This window comes from Ceratotherium simum, chromosome 19 (assembly GCF_057802395.1).
Source record: "Ceratotherium simum simum isolate JZ-2026a chromosome 19, ASM5780239v1, whole genome shotgun sequence".
In the NCBI taxonomy this organism is placed as follows: Eukaryota; Metazoa; Chordata; class Mammalia; order Perissodactyla; family Rhinocerotidae; genus Ceratotherium; species Ceratotherium simum.
In genome coordinates, this window is record NC_141918.1 from 5,663,357 (window position 1) to 5,670,861 (window position 7,505).

The 7,505-nt window shown below is 41.3% G+C and overlaps 1 pseudogene; it reads left to right on the forward strand.

Annotated features, from left to right (window-relative positions):
* The first annotated feature begins 2,893 nt into the window (after positions 1-2,893).
* On the forward strand, positions 2,894-7,108 carry LOC147914492 (thiamine transporter 2-like; annotated as a pseudogene).
* Positions 7,109-7,505: the final 397 nt, after the last annotated feature.

Below are 7,505 nucleotides of genomic sequence, written 5' to 3' on the forward strand. Positions count from 1 at the left end.
GGATTGGCAGATGTTAGCTCAAGGCCCATCTTCCTCATAAAAAAAATAAAGTGCCTTCTCACTACATGTATGTAAGTAACTTGTATTAGGCTAAGTAAAGCATGGAGGACCCACCTAACAGGAGGGAAAACATGACAGAAACTGTAAAACCTTTACAAAGTAGTGCTGCTCAAAATGTTGGCCACTTAGCACTACTGGTACCTGAAATCGCCTTGGTGGTCTTCTAACAGCTAGAACTTAAGTTAGCATGAGGGAAAGGAAGCAATATCACTAGTCTCTAAGAATGCCTTCTGGCCTGCATGTAGCCTAGATAATTAAGCACATTTTGCTTTTGCAAAATACATGATCTGCTAGTTCTATGACTCTTGCTTACATACATCTCCTCAGCTGTGATAAGATAACTTTGTTCTTTGAGTTCCCCAGGAACATGACAACCTCCAGAGAGAAAAACTCTGTGTTGGCACCCATCAGGAATGACAGAAGAAAGAGATAATGAGGTGCCTTGAAATCCGCCACACCAGATGGTTGATATTCCTAAATCCCCTCCTTCTCTGCCCATTTCCCCTATATAGCTGCCTCAAGATTCTGTATGATTTTAAGACAGTTCTTTAGGACACTGGTCTGCCATCTTCTGATTATGCTGGCTAGTATTATAAGCTTTCCTTTCTCAACCACCAATTTGTTTGCAATTGATTGGCACTAGACTGCAGTGAGCAGAACGAGCCCCTATAGATATAGTATTGAATAAGTGGCTTCAAATATTTCTGAATTCAGGAAAGAGAAAATAGCAGACTGGTGGTTGTCTTTAGCACCTTGCTAATACTTACTAATCATTTTTTTAAAAAAAACAAGAGCAGACTTTTTGTACACAACCTTTGCATGCAATAGTTTTTAGCTAAAATGTTATAACTATGTTTAAATTCTATCAATTTTCATAGTTTTCTTCCATTTATAAGTGACACTGACTTTCTAGTGATTGTAAAGTTTCCTTATATTAAAAAAATGATGTAATCAATATTATAAGTGGTACAAACAAATAGCAAAAATCATAAAGGTAGTAGTCATGGGAAACTCAGTACTCTACAGTTGTGCTACAGTCAACAGCCAAGATCCTGCCTCTTTTTCTGAGGTGAGGGGGCATTCATTTATACACTTTTCTTAAGTTAACTATTATCTCTCTTATTTTCCTACTTCAAAAGTCTGGACACTTAATGATCAGTGTATCCAGAGGTGAGTAAGCCTTGAGAAAAACATTAATATTATATGAAATATCTAGAATAGGCAAGCTCATAGAGACAAAAAGTAGAAAAGAGGTATCCAGAGACTGGAGAGAGAGAGGAATGGGGAGTTATTGTCTAATGGATACAGAATTGGGATGATGAAAACATTCTGGAAATGAACAGGGGTGATGGTTATACAACCTTTTGAATGTACTTAATGTCACTGAATTGTACACTTAGAATGGTTAAAACGATCAATTTTATGCATATTTATGTATAGTTTACCACAATTTTTTAAAGTATTGCAAATTTATGGCTGTTGTTATCCTTGGTGAAAGAAGTTTTAGTGAATTGACATAGGCAGAAGCTAGTGATGGGTCACATTCTGGCATGCGAGTTTAGTGAAGCTGACATGCACAGGATGCCTTTCCCGAAAATTCAGGGGATGTGTGGCAAGTCTGGGCTATGGTCGACTATCATAACCATGCAGTTCACTATATTGGATCCTGAGACAAGAACAAAGGACCTGACTGTATAGGCTGACGTAAGAAATCAGACAGCAGGAAGCAAGATTCCACTTGTCCTGTTTGGCATCACTGAATTCTGTTTCTTCTTATCAAGGGCATAGTGGCCTATTGCCTGCTCTTAGTGACAGGATAAGAGTGGGGTCGAGGTCATGGTATCTGGACCAGGTAGCAGCATAGGGAGAACAAGGTAGCAATTTCATATGCCTTGGTCCAGTCTATAACACCAACATTAATAATGGGAACAGGGGCCGGCCCCGTGGCTTAGCGGTTAAGTGTACGTGCTCCGCTGCTGGCGGCCTGGGTTCGGATCCCGGGCGCACACTGACGCACCGCTTCTCTGGCCATGCTGAGGCTGCGTCCCACATACAGCAACTGGAAGGATGTGCAACTATGACATGCAACTATCTACTGGGGCTTTGGGGGGAAAATAAATAAATAAATAAATAAATAATTAAAATAATAATAATAATAATTGGGAACAGAAGCCTGGTAGACTCTGACACTATGACATTACTCAGGACATTTAGGAAAACCGTAATAGTTGGATGAATTAAGAAGACTTTTTTTCAGATAGTAGAAATTAAACAATAGAAATAGTGGAGTAAAAATTATTAAACTTGAAAGTGTCTCTAGCCTTCCCCTTTCCCACTTCCTGCTGAGTGGAATGTTGCCTGGGATTTTTCCTGTTGCCCCAGAATTTTGGCTACTGCCCAGAGCTAAGATCATTCTCTAAAGATCTATAAATAATTAGAACTCAAAACCTTCCACCCAGGGCTTATGAAAAAGTGCGGAACAACCTTGCTGCTGTCAGCCACCACCCTAGGGAACTCCTCTTTTCGTCTTCACCTCACCAAAGGAAAGGCCTAGTGGGTGGGAGTGAGGGGAAGAAATCCAGGAGAATAATTCATAGAGATTTGTAAGGTGCCTTGAAGAAGGGGAGACTGGCATCTCGCTCTCTGACTGATGCCTGCTAAGTTGCAGCCCCTTTGTAACTGTGCTGCCGTTTGGAATAAAGCATTTGAGACAGTTCTTTGAGAGAGTTTTTCATTGTTCATGGGGCATCCATAGACACTAATGTCCATTTCTAGTCTAGAAATTTCTGAAGGGAGTAGAAAAACCACTACCAATAAAGCTTAAAGATACGGTATGCCTAGAGGAAGGTGAGGCCTCCTGTCCCCAGTGTGGTTTGCCATGACCTTAAAAGACATGGCAAGGACGTGTGAGGTTTCATGAGTCCATGTGGAGGTGTGGGGAGTTAGAGGAGAAGCAGAAGAGTACAGGGCTGCCCAGGAGGCTGCTGGGTGGTTGAAGATAACCCAGAGAAGAAGTTGGGAGGGTGAACTGCTGGTCAACCCGAAGGAATTCTGGTTTGCCCGCTCTGTTCCTCACAGCAACAGAGAGGACCTGGGTAAAGCCAAGCATTGCCCCAAGGGAACCCCACCTCCCTGCTTGGAGACCATCTCATTCTCTGGGGTGTTGGCGTCAGACAAGAACGTGCTGAACCAGAGTGCGGCCAGTGATGCCTCCCCGTGGGCCGTTCGTGTAAGCAGGTGGGTGCTTGCCCTGGCCTCCAGAGCCAAGGGCACCGCCTCCCCTGCTTCAGGTGTGTTCAGAGTTCTAGCTTCTGCTGCCTGGGGGAAGGAAGCTAGATTGAATCAGAAATAAGACTTAGATTTTAAAACTGGACTATACTTCAGAACTGGATCTATGCAGAAATAGAAGTACAATGATGTACATCTGAAATTTTTACAATGTTATAAACCAATGTTACTGCAATAAACAAAAAATTAAAAAAAAAAAAAAAAAAGAACTGGAAAGTAACCCGAATGTTATGGAATCTGTCCAAGATGTTAATCTGAAATTCAATAGAGCACAGTTGAAAGCAGTGATTGGGGGAAAAAAAAGATACTATTTTTATAATATCCCACTGAGCTAAGACAGCTCAATTAACATACAGAGTCAAACTATATACATAATTTTATATCGTGATTTTTCACTTAATAACAACTTTCTCATCTTAAAAAATCTTCATAAATATCATTTATAATAATCTCATATTTCCATTTTATAGATATATCATAGTTTATTTAACCATTAATCTATTGTAGGACATTGGTGTTATTTTCAAATTTTAAGAATTGAATTATAATTTTTCTTCCTTTAAAAGTTATTATTGGGCTGGCCCGGTGTTTTAGCGGTTAAGTGCTCGAGCTCCACTACTGGCGGCCCGGGTTTGGATCCCCGGCACACACCGACGCACTGCTTCTCCCGCCATGCTGAGCCTGCATCCCACATAAGTGACTAGAAGGATGTGCAACTATGACGTACAACTATCTACTGGGGCTTTGGGGGAAAAAAGGAGGAGGATTGGCAATAGATGTTAGCTCAGAGCCAGTCTTCCTCAGCAAAAAAAAAGAGGAGGATTAGCATGGATGCTAGCTCAGGGCTGATCTTCCTCACAAAAAAATAATAAAATAAAATAAAAGTGATTATCATTATCATTATTAAATATCCACTGATCTATGGACAAAGAGATTCTGACTACCTAGTAGTTCATTAGAAGACAGTTTGGGGCATTGATACACCAGCCAGGAGTTTTGATGATGTGTTCACTGAGCTGGCAACATTAGACATTCTATCTTTATGGTGTTTGCCAATTTGTTTGGAGCTGATGGCTGTAGTCCTACAGCATATAATATATCCCTGCCTTCACAAGGGTGGGAGTTTGTCTCTGTTTCATTCCCTGCTATATGCCTAGCACCAAGAACAGGCCCAGCACGAGGTACGCACTAAAAAAATACTTTTTAAAAAAATCAATGAACGTAATTTTAAGTAAGAGTGGGACATAATTAATCCTCAATTTCCCTTCAGTTTTTGCAGACGGCGTTTACGAGAACCACCTAAATAGGTGGTTAGGGCAAGAATGGATCTAACAAGCAGTAATGAGAGGAGGCAGGGCCTATAGCGAAGACAGAACAAGGGGAAGAGGGACCTTCCAGGTCCTGGCATTTGAATAAATGTTGATGTGATCCTGTGGCTTTTTTATTAAGATCTAAATTAATTAATCCAATTAGTAAGATATCAGGCTTATAATAAGGTGGCTGAGGGCCGGCCCCGTGGCTTAGCGGTTAAGTGCGCGTGCTCCGCTACTGGCGGCCCGGGTTCGAATCCCGGGCACACACCAAGGCACCGCTTCTCCGGCCATGCTGAGGCCGTGACTCACATACAGCAACTAGAAGGATGTGCAACTATGACACACAACTATCTACTGGGGCTTTGGGGAAGAAAAAAAGGGAGGAGGATTGGCAATACATGTTAGCTCAGAGCCGGTCTTCCTCAGCAAAAATACGAGGATTAGCACGGATGTTAGCTGAGGGCTGATCTCCCTCACAAAAAAAAAAAAAAAAAGAAAAAAGAAGGTGGCTGAAGCCAAGCAACGGCCATATGGGGGACATTATTTCTAGTGTTGTCAAGTGGTGTACTGGACAAACACGTCTGACCCCTGGCCTCCCACGGTCTCAGTGAAATAACAGATGAGCCATGAAATAAATTCTTTAAAATACTTAAATATTAAAAATAACATTAAGGGAGGGGGTATGCAACAGAGATAGCAGTTGACGAAAAGTTTGAGGAAATTCTGGAAGATAGAAACAAAAATGATCAGACTGAAGGAGCAAATAGAAGAGTGAAAAATTACAGTGCAAAACTTCATAGGTGCGAGGAGGCGGTCCTAGAGGGGCCCAGAGAAATTCCAAGTGCAGAGGTTACATCGGCAAAGGTCGGTTCCGGTTGGGGATATCATCAGTGTAGTTAATTAAAGAAGGGCGGAGGTAATTGGGTCCTTCCCGCTCCCTTTTCCCTGTCTTTCCCCTGGGTTTATGTATCCAAACTCAATTTATAGACACAAACATACAAAAGCTACTTAAAGCCCTGAGACAATATCAACATTGTAAACTTCAACAATTAAAAAAATAGCAAAAATCAGGAAGGACAAAAGTGGAGTATTTGTAAGTCCTAATTTCGTCATCTTTCCTACCACTGAGATAATGAATACTATCTAAAATTAATAGTCAAGAAATAGAAGTGAAATATATTATTTGAGGTTAAAGCGTACCTCCACAAACAAACGAACAAAAATCCCTTAAAAACATTCAGTGGCTACTGATGAAAATGATTACCTCTGGGGAGAGAGACTTGGCATAGGAGGTGGGAGAAGGGGCAAGGAATCTTAGACGCATTTGTATAATTTAAAGTGTTTTCTAAGTTTTGATATTGTTTTAATAAAAACTAATTTTTAAATGCTTAGTAAGATGAAAATGTAAAGACATACAGTAAAATGTTAATAGTGGTTGTTTTTGAATGATAAGCATTATGGACTTTTTGTTGTTGTTGTTCTCTACAATTCTACATTTTCCAAGTTTCCTATCTCCGTTACTTCTGTAGTAGAAAAAAATTGTTATTAAGAAAATGTCCTGACCATGGGGTTGCTGTAAAATATTATACACACAAATAAAGAATTTAAAACAATATTTAGCTGAAGAGAGGAGAATCAAGGAGGCCAGGAGGGAACGCTGGACTTTGCAGCTACTGGAAACCGGAAGACGCAGAAGTTGGAACTGAAGAGAGGAAGCTGGCACCAGTTTCAGAAAGGAATAATTGCCAGATGTACACTGGAATGGAGAGTTTGACCAGCCATGGAGTTTACTGAGCCACCTCTGGAGGTTCCCCCACTGTATCCTCTGCTTATCTAGATTTTTCTGTATGATAAGACATGCATATCCATTTGTCCTCCCTTATTTATCACAACCAGATAAAAATCTGACCACCACAGAAATCACAACTGAGATCTTCCCCACAGGACACACTCTACCTGGAGCTGCTGCTTCCTGGTTTTGCACTCACTGGTCATGTCCGCCAGGCACCAAACATGATCTTACAGAGTTCGCTTCATGATCACCTGACTGCTGCTCCTACTTGGTCAAGGATTCCGGGCTGTGCAGGCTGTTGAGTTCTTCTGTGGAATGGTCACCACATATGGTGTGGTTAGTGCAGAAATTATCAGACGGGAACTGGTTACTGCAGGAGGTGCCTCTGCGCAGCAGCCTCCATACTGGCACAACTACCAGTACCTCCAGCAAAACTGTCTTATTTGTACTTCCATGTCATGACCGTGGCATCTGTCTCTGTGCCTTTCTTTTAATACTTTTTCTGCCAATGTCCTGGAAGAGCATATTCTTTCATGCAATATCCAGCAAAGATTTTCTACAAAAGTCAGTGGTCAAGGATGCAGTGTTAATTGAGCATCAGAAGGGTAGCATGCCAGCCTACTTCAGAAATAGCCATCATTTCAAGGAGCCCTGATGAAAGCCATTTGAGAATTTTTGTGCAATATTTCCAAAATTTGAAGGACTGTTATGCAGGGGAAGGAGACTATCCTCTACCCACTCTGGGTCCTTTCTGGCTGGGCTACAAATCAAATCGAAATGAGACTGAATAGCAGAAGAAAATCAAACAAAGTTTAACAACATGTATACATGGGAGAACCTCAGAAAATAGAAACTGAGCAACTCATCATTCTGACTAAGTTACTCCCTTAAGTATATTCAGCTCAAGGCAAGGAGGGTATTGGGGGGTATTGGTTTGGGATTTCAGAGGGGAAGAAGACAATTCACATGGAGATGGAAATGCAACTGTTTGTGAGACAACTCTTTACAGGGCCCCCTATAGAGAATGTGGCTGGAGAGACAGAATTTTTGGT